Raw genomic sequence first — 26,271 nt, 5'->3', positions numbered from 1 at the left:
TAGCAATATCAAATTTTACAAAAAAATAAGACTGAGAATTTCGCAATAGCATCGATTACAAAATATATCAGGCCTTTTTTTTTTACAAAAGAATGAAGTTTTTACGACTGTAGACTTTCCTTATATTTTAAACTAGTTCGGAGCTTTGAAGCGGGAATCTGAAGAAAACAAATTGAAGCATAGGGTTATATTGCAAGAAACATTCACTTTAATACATCTATTTGATACACTCTGTTTTCAATAATTATGTTTTGGTATTTTTGGTATTTATTGTTACAGTGTCGGCCTAATTAATTAAATCCGGGGAGTAAAACTAACCGATAACGTACACAGATACTACTAGTACAGGGCCCTTATTCACGAAAACTTGAACTAAGTTACAACCGAAATTTTAAGAAATACTGCAACTTCATTGGATATATGCAAATTGATTTTACTGGTCAGCCAATCGAATTGCAGTATTTCTTAAAATTTCGATTGTATCTTAGTTTAAGTTTTCGTGGTAGTTTTTGCTGCGTGCCGTTTTGCAGTAATCAGAGTGGCGGTGATAAAATCAAAAGGAGGTACTACAGGTTTCCCCAACAGAGAAGTAAGCAGGTCAAGATGTGGCTTGCTGCCATAAGACGGGATGATTTTGAGTATAAAGATTGGCATCGGATTTGTTCCGATCATTTCAAGAATGGTAATATATTTTGCATAATTTAATAATTCTTATAGCCAAAGTATTTTTCATTTGGCAAATAATCTAGAGATACTAAACCCTTCTATGTAAGCAACTTAGGCCCAATCTATAATATCTATCAATTAGTCCCCTGCATCGTCTCAATTTTTAGCACTGACTATCGACCTAAGAGTTAGGCCTAGCCCTAGCTCTAGACGTCATAGAGTCACAAATTTGCATGCAATCTAATTTGAATGAACTACAATATGTGTAGTCTGATCAATGCAAATCAAAACAGCCCTTTTCAATGACTGTCAACTCATTTTGAATTCTAAACAATTTTATTTTACGAATTCAAACAATTTTATTTCACAAATCAAACAATTTTATTTCATGCATTCAAACATAAATCCAAACCATTTTCTTTTGAAAATTCAAACAATTTATAACCCATAAATAAACAGGTTTTTTGGGGTTTTTTTTGTAAAAATTCAACAATTTTTAAATTATGAACACATGTAGTAGTAGTAGTAGTAGTAGTACAAAATATTAAATGGTTCTGATTCCATTCACAATAATCAATAAATAAATGAATAGACTTATTGTAAATTCAATTCAACAGTTTTTTTTAATTACGAAGAAATTTAGAAAGAAAAAGTTTTGATTACATTCACAAATGATAATCAATCAATAGATAAATAGGCCTATTGTAAATTCAACAATTAATAAATTAGGCCTACAAAGAAATGTAGATATAAATAGTTCTGATTCCATTGACAAATTATAATCAATAAATAAATAAATAGGTTTATTGTAAAGTTAATACAACAATATGTACAATGATTAACAATAATAATAAATAAATATGGATCTTTACTATTTTTAATATTCTTTTTTGGTTCGGCAAGTAGAATATAAAATCTAATATAGATTATCTTTATTTCCTGGGTATCTGCACATGATAAATATGATGATATTATCATATTGATAATGGTATTATATTATATTATTTTCTGCCTCTTTAGTAACATAGGACAATAATTTAACTTATTTTCTTTCAGGTATAAAAGGTCATTCTCCTAGAGATGCTGGATATGTCCCTACTTTATTTCCATTTCAAAAAAAGGTAAATAAACGACAAAGCAGGACTTTAGGTCAAACTGTTGTTATATCCCCACTTAAGCATACAAGTGCAACGACAACGTGCAAAAAGAAATTAGAGAAACCTCTTAATTTGGATCATGCTGCAGTTCAAAGCTCAACTATGATAATAAACAATCATGACTATCTTGAAATTGAAACAGAAAACTGTAAGGAAATACAAAAATATCTACCAGAAATAACTGAAAAAATGAAACAACTTGAAGATGCTGTTCAGGACAATGAGATTTTTAGGAGTAAAATTTTAGATCTTGAAAAAATTATGGAAAATCTGAAGCAAATTCAATTCTGGACTGGTTTTCCTATTTATGCTACTCTCTTTGCTTTATTTACATTTTTAAAACCACGTGCAAGGAACATGAAGTATTGGAGAGGTAGTGCCTTGTCTAATAATGAACACTTTTCAAAATCACATCACAATAAACCTGGTCCACAAAAAAACCTGAAATTGATGGATGAATTTTTTCTAACTTTAATACGAATGAATAAAAGTTGGACTTTTAACTGAAGATTTATCAGATAGGTTTGGTATTTCTTCGGCAATACTATATACCGGAAAACACCATTTTATACTGAATACCATAAAACACCGGAAAAACAATAAATACCGGAAAATACCCTAAATAGGTAACCCAGAGACTAGCACCCGAAATAGGTAACCAGGAGCCTGGTCCTCTGTGTGCCTGGGTTAGGGTTAGGGTTAGGGTTTCTTTCCGGTTTATAGTATAGCCCTCCTCCGGGTTACCTATTTAGGGTGGTTTCCGGTATTTAGTGTGTTTTCCGGTATTTAGTGTTTTTCCGGTATTCAGTATAACATGGTGTTTTCCGGTATATAGTATAGCCCGTATTTCTTTGGGAACAGTTTCATCAATATTTACAACTTGGATTCATTTATTATATTCAGATTTAAAACTTATTTGCGAATTACCATCAAATAAGGTCACACGTGAAAACCAGTCACATGCTATTGGTTCTTTTAATGATGTACAAGTTATCCTTGATTGCACAGAACTTTTTATTCAAAATCCAACCAAGTTAGATGTAAAAAAACAATTTTCTTCAAATTATAAGCATCGTATGACATATAAATTTTTGATTGGCATTTCACCACAATTAGGAACAAGATGACTTGTCATCAACATCCCGCGCCCTTGCCCTTATTTGGAAGAAATAAGGAAAAATAACTTGTTTATGCTACTGGTAATCAATATAAAAATGTATCAGATTTCGCAAACAGTGTCACTGGTCCTAATATTGTGGCCCTGTTTAGTAGATATTGCTCTCTATTTCTGAAAACTAATGACTGATTGCTATTTACTAGAAGATTTGAGATAATTTATGACATTATGACTTTTATGTAATGTATAGCTGTTTGTATTGTTACAAAGTCTTGAGCCAATCAATGAAAGAATGGTACAATTGCAAATACCCAAATAACCTAGAACAGGAATGATATATCCTATAATTTATGCCATGTATCATTACGATTGTATCTTCACATTTATTAATGTTTCTTCCTTTCTGTAACAGTAATAAATGTACATGTATACATTCCGACACATGGAATATCAATTCACAGAATTTCATACTCTGATCACAGTAGCTCGGCAAGGCAGGGTCGCTACTCCCTGTAAAGTTTGCACAACAACCTTTGCCTACCTCAATCAGCTGCTGTATGTTAAACAATAAACTTATACATCAGAAAATAAAATACTATAATAGGTTAATGTTTGTACAAAGTTTCAAAAAGATTTCTTGAACAGATAATAAAATATTCTCCAGAAACAAAATAAGGAAGGCTGGAAACACATAAAATTATCAAATCTGAGAAATTCAAAATAAGTGCCAAGAAGATATCTTGAATGATTTGTGAGATATGCTCCGGAAACAAAATTGTACACCAAAAACTAAGTCAAATTTGTTTCCATGGAAACACAAAATTTCAATCCCAGAAATTCTTAAATAGCAAAAGGGACTACTACTGTAATGGGTAGATGTCTGTACAAATTTTCAAAAAGATATCTTGAACGGTTTATGATATATGCTCCGGAAACAAAATTATACACCAAAAACTAAGTCAAATTTGTTTCCATGGAAACACAAAAAATATAAATCCCAGAAATTCCTAAATAGCAAAAGGCACAACTACTGTAATAAGTTGACATGTGTGCAAAGTTTCAGAAAGATATCTTGAAAGGTTTATGAGATATGCTCCGGAAACGAAATCGGACGAACGGACCCCATTTCAATATCCCTCCCTAACTTCGTAACTTTTGTAAGTAAAATGTATGGTGGCAGGGCATCTGATAAATTTATTACATCAGATTCAGAAAATTTATTATACAACTTAGAAGTTAGAAAGGGTTCGGTTATGGCCGATAGAGGTTTCCTTGTTAACGGAATATTACGTGATAAAGGTTGTAACAGACCTCAATTTAGTTCTGATGAAGCCGCTGCGTCAAAAAAAATTCCAAGTTTTCGTAATAGAATGAGCCATTCAACGCATTAAAACATATCATATCCTAGATGGCGAATTAAAACTCTCAGTGAAGGATATCGCAGAGGAAATATTTACTGTATGTGCATATTTAGTCAATTTTCAGTCACCTATTGTGAGGTTATAAATACAGTTTTGATGACAAATTAATGTTACTAGATATGTAATAACATAATATTCTACCATTTATCAACTATTTTTTTTAACTTTCAGGATGTTGTAAATGTTTGTAAGCCAAGTTAAAAGTATTACTTATATAATATATACTTTGAAGGAGCTTCCCCAGATATATTTCTGAGAATAAAACAGATTAATTTGGTGTAAGATTGTCTTTATTTTTAACCTAGTTCGGTGACACGTTTTCATATTAAACAAATCAAATGATCAAAACGCGTGTATGGAATACAATTATTTAATTTCTAATGTGTTACTAAACGCCTCGTGAATTTGTTTATCAGATCACATAATGAAATTATCTGAGTTACTGATATCCTCTAAAATCTTGGATGGCACCTTCAAAAGAAATAAATTAATATAGTCACTAGCACATGTATTACAAGAATAGATAATGCAAATTGAATATACTGAAAATTTCATTCAAATTACTATAATTCGAGTGAAGATATTAGCCTTTGAAGGTTTAACAATATATGGGCACTGATTGTAACCACTGTACTGGTTGTTTGAGGCTTGGCCTCGCTTCTCCATTTTTAAATTAAATCATTAAATGGCTGAATCGTTCTAATCTACATAAAATCGGACCCATCCAATGGCATTTTTAAATTAAATCATTAAATGGCTGAATCGTTCTAATCTACATAAAATCGGACCCATCCAATGGCATCGAGACTTGATTATGGTCTTGTCATGTTAATAAATGTCTAATTAATAGTTTATATAACATTTAAGACCTAAAGAAAGACCTGCAATAGGCAGATTTTATCTCTTACATTGTTTAATAAAGTTTGTCAAATTGTGTTTTGTAATCCATGTGCTTGAGACTATGTAATACTAGTACAGTGTATTATTAAAGACAAATCTTAAGCCGATTTAAAATTATATGTACGTTTAAGCAGATTTATAATTACATGTATGTTAATAAAAACCTTCGCTAACACATAATTTCTCTTTATCTGGGTGACAAGCTTGACATCTCTTAAGCTTGGTTCATACTACATCCGTATCCATAAACGTATCCGCATCCGTATCCGCGTTTTGCCGTTCAAATAGAAAACGTCCGGCTTTCAAGGCTGAATTGTCTGTCAGAGATAACATATTGTCATTTGCAATCATGGAGTCTGACAGTGTCAGAGAAAGTCTTTCTTTTGTATTTGTGGACCTAAAGACGAAAGAGAGTAGGGGTCCATGAACTGTTACAGAGAAGGAAGGAATCTGGAGAATACCACCACCTGATGCAAGAATTGTATTTTTTTCTGTTTTGTCATATAGTATGGGATTTCTCTCCACAAGGATGATTATTTCCTCTGTCTTGTCCATGTTGTGTTCTTCACAAGACTACACAAATCCACAGCACACAAGGCCAGGCTTTTCTTGGAATGGATTGAGTTTCTATTCGGGGAGATGATGTAATAAGGGGAAAGTACTCGCTGATTAGCCAAAGCTCCGCTCACTAGCCGAAATGCTGGACGCACTTTACAAAAATACGCTCTGGGAGCAATCAATCCGGCTTAACGGACGCAGTTGTTTTTTTGCGCAATACGTGCCGGATTCTATTTCAACCCTTTCTCTAAAATTGACTAAAGTATACCAGTACGTATTCAAGCACGTATTTACATATACGGATACGGATGTAGTATGAACGGACCTTTACAGACATATTGTCGGTCCACATATTGTAAAGGCAATCGCCAAAATCCTTTACAAAAAAGTGATACCAAGTGTTTTTATTACGTATCACATGCAATAAGGCGACCTTTTACTTTTGAAAACTGAGGTGACTTAGTATCTTTGCAATAGTTTGCACATCCCAAAATTCAGTCATTAGGTACATGCGCGGTGCTATTATTTAATGAAATGCTGTCGGGTGAATCACTATCAGAAACAGAATTATCAGACTTGATATCTATAACGTTATTAACTATAGTCGGTTCAACAACAGCGTTAGAATCTGCTATAATAGTGGCATCACTGTACAGTTTCAAACCTTTTTTTACTCTCTCAGTTAACAATTCAGGCACTACATAGTAAGTAAAAAATAACTTTAATGAAGGTAAAATCTCATCATTCCAATAAAAAGGTTCAAAGGGTACATTAACAACAATATAGTTCACTTTTGACCATATCAAGAGTTCTGCATTTATATGTTCAGATAAAGCCAACTGAAGTAGTATTTGCTCAAAAAAACCTTGTGCATGTCCTTTTTTTAAGTAATTAAATTGAGATAACCTAATTTCCCATTCATCATGCAAGCATGGATATCGTCGTTACGAAAACTGTATGGACACTTAACTTCGACAAGTTTTCTTCCATGACACGAACAAGTTGTTGTGCAATCCAGACTAACCCGTATATATGGGAATTGTGGATGAACTAGTAATCCTGGACGAAACCATTCAACATCTTTATGAGTTTTTTTAAGAGCATGTACATATGCCTGAATAGCTCTATTTTCATTTTTCAAACCCCAAGCTAAAGCCGGAACTCTTGAGGAGAGTGTTCGATCATAATTATATTGCATAACATCAGTTATAATATGCTCTGGTGAAGGCTTTTTTCATTTATAAAATGACATAATTTTTGTAACTTTACTACCAGTTATACAACCCTTACGTTGATCAAACCATTCCAAACTTGCAGCAATTCAATATTTTGAATGTGTTTATTTGTATAAATAATTGAATCAATAAAACTTTTCTTTGCTAATGAAAAATCAACATCATATACTGACTTGAAAACAGGATGTGAAAATTTATAAAGTGGCAATGGATGTGTCAATACAATAATCATTTGTAAAAGGTATATCAAAATCAACACACTGATCAGGTAAAAAAAGAATAGCTTGAGGAATTGCAAATGGAGATGTTCTAAACCGGTTGATGTCAAGAATATTTACAATTGGTGGCATAGATGATAAAACATTACAATTTCTGACATCAGACATTAACCCTTTCACTGCGTATACCCGGTAGTACCGGGTATTATAAAATGTCGGTAAAATGCGCGTACCCGGTATTACCATGTACTCAGTAAAGCCCTCGCTAAAATTAGTACCGTAACTGCAAGTGACATCTATTGTATTTTCTATACACTAGAACATATTTCCACGTGTTTCAAAGCGGCAAACCGTAAAATGGCGGAGTGCATAGTGACAATGTAGACGATGCACTCTTGACGAAGTCGTGAATGACGTCTTGCTGACCAACACGTGGACAATTTCGAGGCGGGTGATACACATAATTCGTTTCCAGTTACTTGATAATGATAGTAGTCAGGACAGTGATTGGTATTATGAAGTGTGTGATTTGTTGCGCGACGTTCCGCCCATGGCTAGCTATGTCTCCCGTGCATGATGAACAAGCCCAATGTGAACACGATAGTCCTGTGTCTGCAGTAGATTCTGACAATAATTCTGATGTTGATAATAATGCTGACCTGCTGGATCGTAAAAGACGTAGGCAATTCCTGAGTCCCGAACGTGTAGATCTATTGACTGACTATATTGATAATGATATGGGACTTGGGGATGAAAGTGAAAGTGAAAGTAAAAACAAGGTATTGCAATCCGCACGTGGTCATGGCAGCGGGAGACGTGATGCGCATGTTCGTGACGGCATTGCTCATGGCTGCTATTGATATTTTTGTTCATTTTATATATCTTTATCAAAATCCAGTGAAAAAAACAATATCTTTTAAGTATTTCATGGAGAAAAATTCGTTTTCGTGTTAGCTTTAGTGAGAAATGAGAAATCCAAAATGGACGCCATGCCGTCACGTGACTACATTATTATGCAAATTTCCAAAATTCTATTTTTCCGGGGGGGTTGGATGGCTGAATGGTTAGCGTGCGCGCGCTGTATCATAAAGTCTGCCATTGAGTCGACTGGCGTGGTTTCGAATCCCCGGTTGTACGTGGCAAGGAGTAGGATCGCCTGTCCAACCTCGTGGGTTTTCTCCGGGTCCTCCGGTTTCCTCCCACTGCTAAAGACCCCTACGCGCAAGCGAATTATGTAAATAAAATAAAAAACCATATGTTAGTCCCGAAATGACCTAGTTTGTGTCGAGTGGACGTTAAACCCCATTTCTCTCTCTCTCTATTTTTTCCTCTTAGCCCAACCTCATGCCCACCCCAACAGACAAAAAGATTTTTCATAAAAGCTTCCATAAGTACTGCTTGGCGTTCAGTTCCAACCTCCCTTTTTTCCTCAAAAAAGGGTCTAGCACAGGCAGTGGATTTACATCTAGCATTGAAAGGGTTCATTTTAAAACGCGTTGATAGTTCTCTTCTTTAGATAATTCTGGTGCAACATTGTTATAATAATTAGAGGGTTCAGACTTATCTTTTTTTATATTAATATCTTTAGCACATTTAGGGTCAATGTGTGCACTTTTAGGTTCTAACCACTGACACAAAGTGTCTGTACATAATTTCTCATCATCACTATTTAACTGAGAACTGCCCTCTGCAATAAAATCCAAAAGAAGAAAAAGAAGGGCATGTCTGCGTTTTCCTGAAATTAAAAAAAAAGTAAGCAGGGTAATGAAATAAATGGTAATTTTTTTTACGCATTGAGTAAATCATCTTACGTCATACATACTCATTCTAGTGGGATTTTGTGGATGGGTTTTATTTTGTTATTTATTTATGGAAATGTTTAATTTTAATTGTGAAATCAAATTTAAGCAACCAGAGCTAAAGCTAAGAGTAAGACTAATTTTTATATTGTATTTTCTGTACTGTTTACTGCTCTGATTTAAGTAATCTTGGTTCTTGCATAAGCAACTCTGGATAAAATTACAGTAAATTATTTAGTCCACATACCCAACCGAACATGTGCAAAATCCACCATATGGTTCACCTGTGTGTTGATCAAGGATTATAAACAAAGATTTCATACGTCTTAAGTCACCACTCTGTGATGGTAAACACCGTGCTTTTACAATAATAAAACTTTGATTTTCTTCTAAATAATTAATTAAAACACTATTGATATTTGCTTTAAAATATGCGTAACTACGAGTAAGTTTATAGCTCTTTAAACTCTGAGGAGAAAACAAATCAGAACCAGTTTCAAGTAGATATTTCTTCACTGTGGCAATGTCTAAATCCGGGAATTTAGATAGATCCCTTGTCCAGTTTAAAAGTGAATATATAAAAGGAACTGTCAAGGAAGAAAATAATGTAAGTTCTTTAGTATCAAAACAATGACGGTGATTAATATATGGCCCGCTACCGACGACGTAATCTAAATCTGATGCACAAACTTTACTGTCACAGTTATCTGTATTTATACCAAAAAATTACAAATTAAAATGTCTAGAGAGTCTCGACCAATGTTTTTATATTCTAAATTTAAATCTGTACACAATTTTATAATATTTCCGTGGGATAAAGCTTTTACATCTTTATAACAATTGGCAGACGACATTACATTATTATTGTTTACAGTCGATACGGCCTTGACTCGAAACCGGAACCACACCAGACGCGCATTGCATGCTGGGTCAATGAAAACGAGTATAGCCTATATAGTTGTTAGCCTTTGGCATGCCCGTGCCAGTTTTGGCTTGTTTCCCCGTGCCCTTATTTGGTTTATAACACTACATTTATGTTTATTCTTTACAGCTTTTCTTCGCTGAAGATTTGTTTGAGACATCTCAACCTGTCGTTCCAGTAGCATCCGTCAGTTTTCTACATTCAACATACATACATAGTCACATAGCGTTCGTAGCAAATGGACAAGTTTTGAAACTCATCATCTCATGACAAGACATGTGTAACTTTTATATATTGTCTCGACCATGTCTGTATATTCTTTTTTCTCCTCAAACAATCAAATTGTTTTAGAACAGTTTCTTTTATATTGTATAATATTTGCTTTAAAGAACTGTATTAATTTGGTATCAAGCTCCCAATTAGATGAAATTTGTGAGGAAAATTAAAACCTCCAACCCTGTCTTTGGTTGTGTACCGATTTACACTGGTAATTTTAATTCATAGCTATTGCTTTTTATATAAGTTTTTCCATTGTTATTTATTTTCTGTTTAAGGTTCAAACTAATCCAGTTAAAATTATTGAGAAAATTCAAGTAGTGGTTATATGAAAAATGATCTGATGTTCTCAAAGGTTTGTCGAAAATCAATCGAGTTTAACCCAAACATGGAATATTATACATCAAAAATGATCATCAGTACATATATCTGCCTGTGCATTTTCTACTATAAGTTTATCATCATTTGGAACAAATAGTTAAATTACTATTCAAGATAACTAATTTAAAAAAACCAAGAACAACACTATGTGGTTGCAATGATCAAAGACTCTGTTCTAAGATATTTTAATCACGTGACAGTGATGTTTGTTAAAGAAAACTTGTGAATTTAACAGATAATGACCATTGATAAGCACTAAAGGCAAATAGAAATCCACAAAAAATCCATAAGCTTATGATAATAAACATATACATTATGCAAGAGCTAAATCGGCCTATTGCAGGTTTTTCTTTAGGCCTGAAATGGTATCTAAATTATAGTAGAGTGTCGTCTGTCAATAGCTATCGTTTCAAAAAAATTCTATAATATGGGTTTAGTTGTAAAGTCACACATAAGTAAAATGTGAATTTATATGGATAAAAAACCGCATTCCCGCTTCTAGAATGTGCCAGTTTTTATAAACGAGTCGTCACAAGTTTGAATTACTTTCTGTTCACGCCATGAAGTTTATCAACCACTATTTACACCTTATGCATATCATTAAAACAAACAACCAATCAAAAACACTCTAGATAATATTACGTGCCAATTTGACCTCAAGTTCACAGGTCAAAAGGCGAGTCTGAGTTAGCGTGTTTACTTTGAGACGCTGATGTGCCTTATTCACCTCGTAGACAAAGATTGTGGAAAGCTGATTAAATTTACAGATACCAGTTGGAATAAGGTTGTTTTAAGTTTTAAAGAATGGACTAATCTTGATGGAAACGAGCTAAAATTGTGCCAACAATATAAAGATGTATTTGAGGGTAAGTTTATCAACTAAATCATACTGAAATTGAAAGGAGAGTCGCCATTTTATTTTTTTCGCGAAACACAAAATTTTTTGTTGTTTACATTTTAAATTAAATTTCTTAATGATAGGCGGATTAAATTTTATAGACACCTGTGCTCATCACAAATGCTCAGGACGGTACAACGCAGCGGGAGCTTACGTCCGTATATAATATTTCTTGATTGTTGTCATTGCTGTGTGCAAGTTACGATAATAATGTTTGTTGACAATTCACATTGTATAGTCTCGTTATATAGTTCATAGATAGGTTTGTTTTAAAATCGATAGCATTCACGCTAGCCTTTGGTTTTATTTTATTAACCCCAGATTGTCTAAGTGTCTTTTCACAAATCAAGTGCAAACAGGTGGCTGTGTCTTATTGTTTTTCATAAAAAAAAAGTAATTGTTATTATGGATATTTGTTGCACCTAAATTCTTCTCTCAGGTTCTAATTTGCTTATTTTGTTTATGTGTGCAATAATATTAGGAGTATGTTTGTATTTATAGGGAATAAAGATGATGCACTACCGGTTTATGGCTATCATTCCAAGTGTTATTCGAGATTCACAGACAGAACAAAGATTGAATGAGCTACTAAAAGAGTTGCATTACAGTCTGGTGAAAAGCAAACGAGTGATGAGAGTCAATCCACGCCTAGACAAGGTTTGTGATCAGCCGCCACTAAATCATCAACCACCCAAGCTATCCACCTGTGATAATAATATTTGAAAACAGAAGAGCGATATTTACAAAAGAATATTAACAAAATCATAATTGAGGACATGTCTTGCCTCCCGTGTGCATTATCTGCAAAAAAGTACCTTTGTTCTACAGGTGTCAGAATAAGACTGCCTCTGATAAGCTGGTTTTAGCAGAAACTAAAGATGGGGGTAAGTTTTTATTATTTGTTTAACAGTTGTGATTTAATATTGTCCCCCCCACCCTCCTTTCCTGGCTATGCCCAGTGTTAGGTAGTGGAATAGGTCCATCGCCCCTCCTCAGCGTGTCGTAAAAGGGCTTTATTAGGGAGAGTGGTCGGGTGGCCGATAGGTGTTATCTATCAGTCTGTCATCATATCCATGATATTTACAATTTTTCATATATTTTTAGGGTGACTTCGAGAAGCAGCAATTAAGAAAGAAGATGAAACCATTCCCAGGCACATCAGAGATAAAGACTGTGTACCATCTACAATGCTACAAGGATTATGTTCGATTCCTAACAAGAAAACCCACAGTTCAGTCGTCAGGGTAAGTTTATTTCATACTTGTAGTAGTTGTTGTGTCCTTGTGGCTTGTTGTTATATCTATTTTACATCATAGGCCTACATAGGCAACTAGTGGGTGGGAAGGGATTTATATTGCCAAGTGGTTACAAAAAGGTCTGTCATCAATGGACTTGAGTTCGAATCCCATTATCAGCGACCTCAATGACAAGGTGTGGGAGTAGGCGATTTACTCTATAGTATAAGTAGTGCTGGTATCTTTGATGGAAAGTGAATTGGCACAAAATGACCAGATTGTGGTGTCCAAATGGACTAAAACAAAGTACATCCGTTCTAAGAATGTGTGAACATTTTTTACTAGCACTTTTGTACTGTCAAGTCTTGTTTGTGATATGATAAGTTTAAAGTGTATTAATATGTTTGTTTTTCTTAATCGACCATCGGCCAATACATGCGATTGATCGTTAAATCTTAAATGGAAATATCACCTAGAATGTGATTTCCTTGTACGTGTAGTAACTATGAACTTAATTTTTCAGGTCTTCAGAGGTGACTTCATATGAGACAACCTTTGATATATTTTGTGAAGATGTGATTAGAAAAAGAATTATTTTCAACAAAGAAATTCTGCGAATGGCCAAGTTATTAGATATGTTTATTAAGATGGCAAAGGACATTGAACAAGTCGACATTTCAAACTACCGGTAATAATTTGTTATTTCTGTACAATGGTTTTGTCCTTTGGGGGGGGGGGGCGATTTAGCCAATTGATCTGTCATTAATGGGCTCAAAGGTTTGAATCCTCTTCTCAATGACAAGGTTTGGGAGTATGCAGGGGTATTCCGGTTTGGCCTTCTGTACTACTAATATGTAGGCGAATTATCTGCCATTGCAAGTGGATTGGTGCAAAATGACCAGATAGCAGTGTCAACGTGCAATAAAACAACATTCAGTGGAAATGATTTATGTGAATTAATTTTTGAAATGTTGTTTTTAATAACAATACACAGGCATGATTTATATCTTTAAAAAATAACCAAACAATATATCTAAAGATAAATAAATGTGTAAATACTTTTCCATTTGTTGATTTTAGTACTTTGTTTAACTGTTTGTTTTATATGTTTTTATATTTTACATTCTCACTATTTAAGCATTAATTATTGCACAACTGTTACAGCAAGATTTAAATAAATTATTGATATAACAGTTATTAAAAATTAAAAAAAAGTTTTCTGTATTTTAAAAAAAATATTGATATTGAAATGTAATTGTAAATTGCAATACACAGGCCTAATTTATATCTATTTAAACCTTTAATACTAGTCATTAAATAAAAGATTAATGTTTTAAATTTGTTTTCATTCTTTGTTTGGTGATAGGGTGGGTTCCCAAGGGGGAAATTTGGTCTTTGTTAAATATTTATAGGGCATTTATGATACGAGTTATCTCTCCTTATACCTTTTTACCTGGGACCCCTATTTGAAATATCACGTTTATGCATTGTTTTTTTGGTTGAAATCAAATATGTCTATGCAATTATCAAATTTATGAATGATTTCTGATAATAAATTAAATTCAATATCAATACAATGACGCTGTATTTTCATAAATAGACAAAAACATGCTACGATGTGCAACATTACTGCTTTGTGGGCGTTTATTATTGGTCCTGTGCAAATACGAATTGAAATATTTCCATAATTTTTTTTTTCAAATGTTACTATGCATTTTGGCAGTACACACGAAAAAAAATCATTCACCTGCAGTAATTTTAAAAAGCTATGGTTTTGTGCAACTGTGGAAGGTGCAAAGTTATGCCATGTCAAATCAGAGGTGCCATTTCATTGCGTCTCGGTATATATGGAGTGGAGTCAATTGGAAAAAATAAATCAAAATGGATTGAAATCTATATTTTAATCAAATTCGTACCACATGATTATATTCTATCACTTATTGCTGCTTTATATGGCAACTATATATTATTGCTAACCTATTTTTGAATTGTAAATTACATTTACAAATATGTAAATATTGATCCCTTGAATCATATATTGTCAATTAAAATCTGAATATGCAATGTCCTATGTAGTCATATATGTGAAATAAACTATTATTATTGCTCTTTAAGTTGACAACTTAAACAAATTTCTTTTTGAGTGTCCTCAACAAAACTATTACATACAGAAGCTCGTACATAGCTTTCGTAATTTATATGTTGACTTGTGTTCATGAAAAGATCAACGTGTCTGAAAAATCTTGCAGTTGTAGGCTGAAGTTGAGAATAAGACTGTAACTGTTTTGATGTTATGCCCCTACATATCTTCATATTCTCAACAGTTCTTATAAGTAAATCAATAGGAGATGAAACTTTAATTTGAACAGGAAACAAAAAATTATTATATTGTACTTGACAATTCAAGTCCTTGTCAATGGTTAAATGGTATGTGACTCTTTTATCTTCAGTTTTAAACAGATAGATACATGTACGTATAATCACTTGAAGACTGACATAGCCACAAAGCAGGCAATTGACATAAAGATGATTTCTGCAATATCTGAAAGGTTACTTCGTTTATATTATTATAAACATTGTGTTTCCTCGGTTTTCCTTGGATTCTGAATAAAATAGAACCAGCGGCTGCCAGGCAGGATACGCCCACATTTTCGAGAGATGGATAGAAAACAAGCTAAAACGAAAGTGATTTTTCCTACAATCAAGGGCCATAATTCAGGAAATTACAATTCGATATGCGCAAATATCAAAAGGAACCAAGATCTTTGAGCTATAAACTTACATTTCAAGTTTCAACAAAATCGGATAAAAATTGTGACCTCTATAGGGTCCACAACCTTGATATACCATATTTTTACGCAATTTGAGAACGAGGGGCGGCCATTTTGTCTGTCAGTTTTGGGCCGATTTTCACGAAATTCGAACTCAACCGTCCTTAGGGATTAAAGGTGATATAATAATACGGTTTTTTAAATCGGATAAAAATTATGACCTCTATAGGGTCCACAAGCCAAAAAACGAATTTTTACGTACAATCAGGGGCCATAATTCAGGTAGTTACGGTCCGATTTTGTTGAAACTTGAAATGTAAGTTTATAACACAAAGATCTCGGTTCCTTTCAATATTTGCCCATATCGGACTGTAACTTCATGAATTATGGCCCCTGATTGTACGCAAAAACGCGTTTTTTGGCTTGTGGACCTTATAGAGGTCATAATTTTTATCCGATTTAAGAAAACGTATTATTATATCACCGTTACACCCTAAGGACGACTGAGTTCGAATTTCGTGAAAATTGGCCCAAAACTGACAGACAAAATGGCCGCCCCTCGTTCTCAAATAGCGTAAAAATATGGTATATCAAGGTTGTGGACCCTATAGAGGTCACAATTTTTATCTGATTTTGTTGAAACTTGAAATGTAAGTTTATAACTCAAAGATCTTGGTTCCTTTCGATATTTGCGCATATGGAATTGTAATTTCCTGAATTATGGCCCTTGATTGTAGGAAAAATCACTTTCGTTTAGCTTGTTTTCTATCCATCTCTCGAAAATGTGGGCGTATACTGCCTGGCAGTCGCTGTTTTTTTTTTTTATTTAATTATCAATGGCCGTTAGCGGCATATAGGAATCTAATCCTGTCAACATCGAAGGTTAGCCTTGACATCGAGAGTTTATTATGGTCTGGATAAGTTAATTAATGTCTAATTGATAATTTAGATAACATTTCAGGCCTAAAGAAAGACTTGTAATAAGCAGATTTTGCTCTTGCATAATGCATGTTTAATGTCTGATTAATAATTTAAATAACATTTCAGGCCTAAAGAAAGACCTGCAATTGGCAGATTTAGCTCTTGCATAATCTATGTTTAATATGGATGAATTGAATTTTCATATACGGATATTTAATAAGGAAACATTTAATGTTCATATTCATAATTAATATTGAAGAAGGGAGTTGTGGGACCAACAATGCGAAAAATACTGAAAAGTCGCCAAAATAAGTTTTATTTCAGAAAAAAGGCGTATAATAGTATTAAAATGCTTACTGTGGTCCAATTCAATAAAAAACATTCTAATGTTATTAACAGAAAATTAAGTTACCGGTGGCTTTCTTCGATCCAATTTCTTAGTTGTTCCGCTTTTCTGTGGAAGAATTAAGGTTGGTAGACTTCCTTCTTTTAATCTTCTATAAGTGGACCCAGAATTTTTGTAATCATCTGAAATATTCATAAAATCATAATAAAAAGTTTCACACAAACAAAACAAAAGGTTCAGATATAATTATTTTTTTTCCATGCTTGTTGGTTATTCATATCGGGAACAAGATTATTTCGAATTTAAAAGGATTTGACCGGTCAAGGTCAGTCAGAAATAAATAAACATGGAGCTGCTCAGTTAAAACTTTGACCATACAACCCTTTTCGACTTTAAAAAAAAAAATAATTAGTAATTCATTAAATTAAAGTAAAAGAAGATATATTGTTTTCCACAGTTTTGTTCTTAACAGCTCACATTTTGCAGGATATATAACATAAAGTAGCACTTGGGGCTTTAGCCTTGAGATCTGAGAACATCCCCATCATTTCTTCGGAGTCGATTTTTGGTACTGACTGTGTTGTTGAAGACATAGTAGTACAAATGAAAGTTGCGATACAAAGATGTTAAAGGCGATCCAAAGGGATTCATAACTTTTCTTGCTAACAAGAAGCTGCCAAGGCTGATTCTGCCTCGTTACAGGGGTAATCGTTTGCATATCATGTTCCATATATGTGGAGTGCTGTTCGAACACTACACCTTATTTGAGGAATACCTGAACACTGGACCTGCCCTTGGTGGCCTCTGTGCTTGTGTTCAAGCAGATTTCTCCTCAGCAGCAGCCATTACAAGCTTGCATTTTCTAGGACTCCTCGGAAAGCTTCTGACTGGGCCTTGGATGAACTTGTTCTACAGGTCATCTGCAGATCAAATCGACCATGTAGATGGGCTCGCAAGTGTGCAGATTGTGATAGAGAACTTAAAATCTTTGAAGGAGCATCCGAATGATACGCTGACCATGGAGCAGGACCTGTTTGGCAGTGAGCTTAAAGAATCCGATACAACGCTTCGGAGGCTAAAAGAGACTCCTACATTCAAAGAGATGTTCTTGGACATTGACAGCTTGCCTTGGAAGTACCATAGAGGTACTTGAGAGACAATACAAAAAGTATTTCGAGTTGGACATTACTGAAGTTTTTGAGAGCTGAGACCAAGTCGCACAATATTGACTCAGAAGAAATGATGGGGATATTCTCAGTTCTCAAGGCTTATGCCCCAAGTGCTACTTTATGTTATATATCCTGCAAAATGCGAGCTGTTAAGAACAAAACTGTTGGGTACTTAGATGCCATGCCACAAGAGAGAAGAGACAGAATCATAAAGAGGGCCATTAACCTAGCAGAGAAACAAAAGCAAAGGCGACGAAGGAAGCAGAAAGGCATAATGGGGGAGATATCTGGGCGGCTAGTTGATAAAGAGCAGGATAAAGATCAGAAAACGAGAAACAACATTGAAAAAACTCTGAAGAAAATGACCAAGATTGATCAGGATTCTGTAGAAAAGGCCTTTCCGGATTCGAACGAGGCCCATGTGGAGACTTTGGTGGCTCTCCTTACAGGGAAAAGAGAGAGAGAGAAATGGGGTTTAACATCCACTTGACACAAACTAGGTCATTTCGGGACTAACATATGGTTTAATTTTATTTACATAATTTGCTTGCGCGTAGGGGTCTTTAGCAGTGGGAGGAAACCCACGAGGTTGGACAGGCGACCCTACTCCTTGTCACGTAACAACCGGTGATTCGAAACCACGCCAGTCAACTCAATGACAGACTTTATGATACAGCGCGCGCACGCTAACCATTCAGCCATCCAACCCCCCCCCCCCTTACAGGGAAATATGTTGGGCAGTACATATGCCACATATGGTATGAAAATCGGCTGCAGGTCCCCTACAATGGACTTTTAGAGAAGATGTTTGGTAAAGGTACCACCAAGAAGTATGTTGTGTCATACTGGCCCCTTAATCAAACAATGGACAAATCTGAAGATTCTGAATATGACATGGGAGTGTTTGCTATTGGTGCAGACTACATTTTGAAGGACTTGACTATCTAAAAACTCCCACCTCTTTCTACAGCAGTGACTGTCAAACTATAATTGGGGGTTATTTATGAATGTGGAACTCTTTTAACACTCACCATTCATGGATCATTTCAAGGTAACAAATTTTGGTCAGTGTTCCATCAATGACTGACCCACCTTCTGTTGTCCAGGTATTTGGAACTGCAGAGCCACAGTGAACCAATTCATCTCAAGCAGTGTACCAATTGATTGATGTTTTATTTTATTTTGCAGCCTATGATTTTCTTTGGTTTCAGAAAGGTTCAAGCAAATTTCATTTGGCTATCTTGGCTCTAACTGGAGTTATTCACTGAAAACAATGAAAATCTGGTTATGCTAATTAGTGCTTAATTAGGGGCCTAATTATATTTAATGTAATTTTGAACATATCAGACTGTTGAGTATCACACAATAAACTTCTCCTGCAAGTTTCATTGGGCTATCTTGACTATAACTGGAGTTATTCTCTGAAAACAAGGAAAATCCGGTAATGCTAATTAGGGGCCTAATTATATTTTATGTAATTTTGAACATATCAGACTGTTGAGTATCACACAATAAACTTTTCCTGCAAGTTTCATTGGGCTATCTTGACTATAACTGAAGTTATTCTCTGAAAACAAGGAAAATCCGGTTATGCTAATTAGGCTAATTAGTGCTTAATTAGGGGCCTAATTATATTTTCCTGTAATTTTGAACATGCCAAACTGTAGAGTATCTCACAATAAACATTTCCTGCAAATTTCATTAGGCTATCTTGAATATTACTGGAGTTATGAAGAAAAGATGTTGTAAACACCCCTAATTGTATCACACACTCCTTTCATTAATACCATTGTCTTTAGGTACAAAAACAAGGCCGTTAATTAAACTTCAAAATATTGTTACTCAGGCTGTAGTAGTCCAAATTGGGTGATCTTGGTGTCATTCTTTCATCAGGTTTTCCAAGCTCTATCTGCCTGTACTAATTGTTTTTGCATAATGTGTAATTGTAATTTTTGTCCAATTATTAAAATAAGTATTCGTCAATTTCATAACAAAATGAAAGTAGACTGGCTATGGCACTAATGTAAACAAACCTATAGCATGCAACTTTGATAAAGGAAAAGGTAAAATCTAACGGGCAAACATGAGAATACAGACACTCGGCTAGTATGGGTTTAATTTAATTTCAGTGTGGGGTGTCAGGGTGAGGTGCCAACTAGAATGTACTTAATTTAATTTCTTTTGAGTTTTCACTTACTTTAACTTTCTCAACTAAACAATCCGGCTCAACAAAGTATCTTGAACATATTGTCAAGGTCTTTTCATTTATCGGGTCTGATCTAGTAGACTGTATGATACGTAAAAGATTCTCTCTCCACTCCATGTTGTTTTGGGGTAAGCGATAGGAAGATAAACTCTGATTTCTTTTATTGCAGGCGGAACATCCGAACAAAACACAATTCGCGCCAGGCATTTTGTTAGTGCGGGCAGAAACCGGAAATGCGCTGTGCCCGATTCAGCGTCAGAGGCCGGCCGTCACATAAGGTAGTGACGTCACACGGTGGGCGTTCCCGTTAGTATTCTAGTTCTATGATTATTTTACACTATTATCATGATTATACTATATCTATTAGATCACTATTTCACATATAACATATCTTACTTATGAAATGACCAAAACAACAACTCTATGGCATATGGCGACGAAGGCTAAACCTTCCCGGGGATCACCTGGCTAAGTGGGTAAGACGCTGGCGCGCTAGCCTGGAGGTCGGGTGTTCGATCCCTGCACTGCCTGAGAAAAGTCCGTCCAGTTTTTCCGGCGTGATTTCCCCTTGTCAGTGATGCAGGACGGAGGGCCTGACAAGGACAGCTGTCTAGTCGTTCGGAGGGGATGAAAAACCGAGGTCCAGTGCACGTAAAAAATCCCTTGGCAGTTGGAATTCGATATAAGAGTAAACTGTAGCGCCGCTGCCCGGGCAAAATTTCCCTCATAGCCCACTGTATGGCGTATGCCCGTCTTCATTAGCCCAGTCTAGCTAGGAGCAGAACAGTAGGACGTTAAACCCGATTTCATTTCATTTTGTAAAATGGCGACCAAGATCCATAGTCAGCACACGATCACGTGACCACCATACACTCTAGTCAATTATATACACCTCTATGAGTGAAACCAAGCTGGGATTATTGACGAAAATTAACTAATAGTCTAAGCCCAAATGTATCTAATCTGTATTTAATTGATCGGCGATTGTTGTATTTAATCTGGCGATTAGTGAAACCATTTTCATGAGTAAGTTTAGATTATTGAAGAAAGAGAAATAAAAACACTGTTGTTTTTGTTGTTTATTACAGATTTAACGTCCAATACGTTAAATGTGGTATTATGGACAGATTGATTTAATCAAATTATTTACACTTAATGGGTTGAAAATTGGTAAAAACACAAAATAAAAAAGTCCGTGTATATTCAAAGTCACCTTAAAATTAGTAAAAAAACACAAAAATAAAAAAGGCCTTGTATATCAAAAAGTCACTTTAAAACACACTTATAAAATCGCTGTCGTCTTCTCAGGTCATCTTCTCCCTTTGTCATAATAAAGACAGGTTAACACAGGAGGTCCAGCTGACTGATGATGATAAAACACAGCCATATTCCAGTCATGACAACAGGCAAAAGGAACATAGTTAAAAGTTAGTTAAAAGTTCTTTAATGCGGTTCACAAATTCAGCGTTTGAGAGTTATAGACATTCCATTATGGTTTTTCTTGTTATAACTTTCCCCAGATAAAAGTTACCGGAAAAGAAAAAGAAGAGCCAGCAGCAACACAGAACCAGGCAATTAAAACAAATTAAAACATTTATAGAAATAATACATGGCATTAAATTTTTAAAACACATATTAAATTAAATTGATTGATATGCACTGTCATTGTTAATGATGATTGTGTAGGTCCCTATTCCTTTTGCCTGCTGTTATGACTGGAATAGGGCTGTGTTTTATCATCATTCAGCTGGACCTCCCATTTTAACTTGTTTTTATTTCGACAAGGAGAGAAGATGGCCCGCCCTCTCTTCTCATGACAGCGATTTTATTGTGTTTTAAGGTGAGTTACAAGGACTTTCTTATTTTTGTGTTTTTACCCATTTTCAAGCCTTTAAGTGTAAATAATTTAATTAAATCAACCTGTCCATAATGTCATATTTATTGTATTGGGCAATAAATCTGAAATAACAACATTCCAATTATAATAACCGTCTACGATATCACCCTTTTGGTGGAAGTGAATGCAAAACTCCAGTAACGAACGACCCAGTTTTAATCATTCTCAATTTTTCTACGAATCTGTTATGGCTAGCGAAAATTCCGAAAAGTATGGCGATCCTGTCCGTCCTCAACAAGAAGGCCTCCAGTGTGATGCATGTGATTTATGGCAACATTGTACTTGTGATTCCGGTACGTTACGAATTTATCTTTGCAGAATCCGATAAGATACCTCTAGACTTGATCATGATGTCAGAGGGTTCACTCGACGATACCAACGGAAAAAATATCGACACATAGAGGGCCAGTTATTTAAGATTTAGGGAAGTTACAACTAGATTACTAAGAAAAATCAGCAAACTGTATGGTCCACTTCCACAATAAGATGGCGGGAATGAAAGTAAAATGGTCTTAAATGATATAAATGATATTTATTAAAATAAATAATTTATTAATAGAATAAATTATTTTTTTTTAGCATCAATGAGGTTATTATTATTAAAATAAATGAATGTTATAGAAATTAAATGTTATAGAAATTAAAATAAATATACTGAGCTCCATGGAAAACGCATCACTTAGTTTTTCGTATAACAAAATAAATGATCCTGTAAACATATCTTATTTATTTTGCTTCTTATTGTGAACAATATTCAAATGGGAATACATCAATAACACATTTGTACACTTATGGATGTTTATAATCTGTAATCAACGGTACAAAGTCAGAGGGGTCAAAACCAAAAATACGACACAGATGTCAGTAGCGCGTGTGTCCTCCACGGGCTCTTACGCACGCTGTGCAGCGATGTCGCATGGAATTTACCAATGTTTGAAAGAAGGCCTGGGGCAAATTGTTCCATTCTTGGACAAGAGCAGCTTCTAAAGCAGCAATGGTGTGCATCTGTGGTCTCCGATACAGACGGCGTCCAGTCTCATCCCAGACATGTTCTATCGGTGCCATGTCCGGAGACATGGCTGGTCAGTCCAAGACATTGATGTTGTTAGCAGCCAGGTAGTCCATACTAATACTTACTAAAACTGGCGGTATGCGGACGTGCATTATCCTGTTGGAAGTGCTGAAGTTGTGGGTGCGCTCGAAACATCGGAACAACAATTTGCAAGACATCATCACTGTAGGCTACAGCATTAACGCGACCTCTGCAAATGTGTAGGGCGGTCCGGTGATGAAATGTTAAGCCTCCCCACACCATTACACTTCCCCCACCCCATCAATTCGTTTCGAAGACGCAGCAGTCTGCATTAACGCAACCCCTGCAGAAATGTGAAGTCTCCCCACACCATTACACTTCCCCCACCCCATCGATTCGTTTCGAAGACGCAGCAGTCTGCAAGACGTTCCCCAAGACGTCTCCACACACGTTGACGGCCATCAGCGTGATAAAGATGAAAGCGACTCTCATCACTGAAGAGCACACTTTGCCAGTCTACTCTTCTCCATGTCTGGTGTCCTTGAGCCCATATCAAACGCCGCTGACGGTGATGATCCCTGAGGATAGCTCCAACATAAGGTCGTCGTGCACGGAGTCCTACTTCTCTTAGACGACGTCTTACGGTGTTGGCACTGACTGATCCTTGTCTTCCGACGACTGCTGCACCTGTTCGAGTCGCTGGGAGGAATCTGTCACGCAGATGAGTGACCCGGATGTAGCGGTCTTGAGCCTGGGTCTTAACGCGTTGTGGACCAGGACGTTGACGGTCACGTGTTGATCCAGTAACTCGAACACGTTCCACCAACCTTACAATAGTGGACTGATAACAATTGAAGTGTCTGGCAATAGCACGTGTAGACATGCCAGCCCTGGACATTCCCATGGCTTCATTCCGTTGATTTTCATTAAGTCTCGGCATCTCTAGCTTGATTCCTTCACATGTCCAACAACAAATTACGACAGATTGACGTTTCACAGTTCATGTACTGCACATTAAGTTGAAAACATGCTTTTAAATGGCTCACACACAATGCTGCACGTGAATATTGGGTTTTTCATGTGCATCTCGTGCAATTTTTTTTTTTTGCACACTGGCTGATATTTTTTGCGTTTGGGAGCATTGTGTGAAACAATAGTTCATAGTATTGCATAATATTATACATACAAAACCACCTAGTAATAAAATATTTGGGAAAAAAAGTGATGCGTTTTCCATGGCGCTCAGTATATATTAAAATAAATATATGCTTTATAAAATACATGTATGTTTCATAAAATAATGAGGTTATTATTATTAAAATAAATGTTTTATAAAATCATCGTATGTTTTATAAAATCATCGTATGTTTTATAAAATCATCGTATGTTTTATAAAATCATCGTATGTTTTCTACCAGCGGCTGCCAGGCAGGATACGCCCACATTTTGCAGGAGATGGATAGAGAACAAGCTAAAAACAAACATGATTTTTTGTACAATCAGGGGAAATAATCCAGAAAGTTATGGCCTGAAAAGTGCAAATATCAAAAGGGACAGAGATCTTTTTATTTTGAAGATGGCGGGTCGGCCCTGTGAGCCGACTGTTTTTGTCATAGATATTTTGTTCAAGGTTCTATCAAATTCTTCTTTGAAAATATTTATATTGCACCTATTTATATCCGAAATATATTTCATCTGGTTATTTAAAAGTATTTCATTACCGAAAATGAAAATAAAATTGTCCAACGAAAGAAATTATCGTTGTAGGAGTGAGGTCGTGCTTGCAAATATCAGCAAGCTCCCAGATTTTGGGAGGTTATTATTTAACCATTTTGATCAAGTGTGGAATAGATGAGTGTGTGTTCTGATCGTGTGCCTTGCTTACTGTCTTATTTGTCTTTATCCGATATTGAATACACATGCATAATCCGGCATATTATATTCCTTCAATGGAGAGATCCAAACACGTATGCTATACTATTAAACTAGGTCAGTCCATCTACTGTACTGTCATGAATCCAAGAATAAATATTCACGTAATATAAAACCTTTGTCTTGTAAAAATAAAATTGAAAAACAGAGCTGAAAATTCCCTGAAAGCCTAACTACGGGTAACAATATAATTCCAGCGAGGTAAAACGAGTGGCCTTTCCCATCATTATTTCCAACTCCCGTGATTTAATAGCAGACTTGATTATCAAGTCTATTTCTTTAATGAAGATTTTACTACCGTACTGCAGACCCAAGTCTTCGAAATCAGGCATGCGCAATATGTCATATAGGAAGAATAACAAAGAGTTTATCGTTCCATAAATATAGGCTATCCCAATGTGTGACATCAGGTCAGTTTTAATAATGACAAAAGATAGGTTGCCAGGCAACAAAACATACGCCCACAGCAGCTAAATCGCCCGAGCAGTCGACAAGGGTTGTCGCATATTTATTCCTTTGTAGGTAATTGGGGGCCTTTACAAGACAGTTCCATACAGATCAGATTATAAATTTTGTCGTTTGAGGGTTTACAAGGTTCTACAAACTGAAACAAGGGTCTCAACTCTGGAAGTAATCTACAGAAATTGTTGAAATTTGACAGGCTTTTTCATTTTACTAATTTAAATAATGCATATAAATTTCATACAGATCACGTGATCACTTTTGTCATTCAAACGTTCACAATTGCCATAACTCTAGAAATTATTGATGGAAATTGTTGAAATTCAATAGACCTGTTTCACAAATATTTCAACGATGCATATAAATTTCATTCATATCGGATGATAACTTTCATCAATCGAGCATTAACAATGTTTAACAAAGTGAAACAAGGGAAGTAATTATTGTAAATTGCTCAAATTCAATAGGCTTTTTCGTTTCACCAATTTAAATCATGCATATAAATTTCACAAAGATCAGGTGATAACTTTTGGCGTTAGAGCGTTCCCAAGGATCAATAAAGTGAAACAACTCCAGATGTAATAAACGGAAATTGCTGAAATTCAATAGGCTTCTTCGTTTCACTAATCTAAATAATGCATATAAATTTCACAAAGATTGGGTGATAACTTTTGGCGTTGGAGCGTTCACAAAGTTCAATAGAGTGAAACAAGGGCCATAACTCTTAGACGTAATAAACGGAAATTGCTGA

At 35.2% G+C, this 26,271-nt stretch overlaps 1 protein-coding gene across 21 annotated transcripts in view; it reads right to left on the bottom strand.

The window, feature by feature from the left end:
- LOC126817142 (uncharacterized) overlaps positions 1-26,271 on the bottom strand; it is a 123,145-nt gene that overhangs the window by 56,486 nt on the left and 40,388 nt on the right. Inside the window, exons 4-5 of one of the 21 annotated variants that reach the window (XM_050543954.2) lie at positions 19,022-19,254; positions 16,888-17,003 (exon numbers count right to left, since the gene is read on the bottom strand). The exons of 19 other annotated variants lie outside the window; for them this stretch is intronic. The gene's annotated coding sequence lies outside the window, so the exon portion shown is untranslated. Of the gene's footprint in view, positions 1-16,887; positions 17,004-19,021; positions 19,255-26,271 lie in introns of those variants that run through there. One more of the 21 variants, XM_050543971.2, reaches the window with a different exon arrangement.

Source organism: Patella vulgata, chromosome 4 (genome assembly GCF_932274485.2).
Source record: "Patella vulgata chromosome 4, xgPatVulg1.2, whole genome shotgun sequence".
Lineage (NCBI taxonomy): Eukaryota > Metazoa > Mollusca > Gastropoda > Patellidae > Patella > Patella vulgata.
This window is presented reverse-complemented; position numbering and strand designations above follow the sequence as displayed.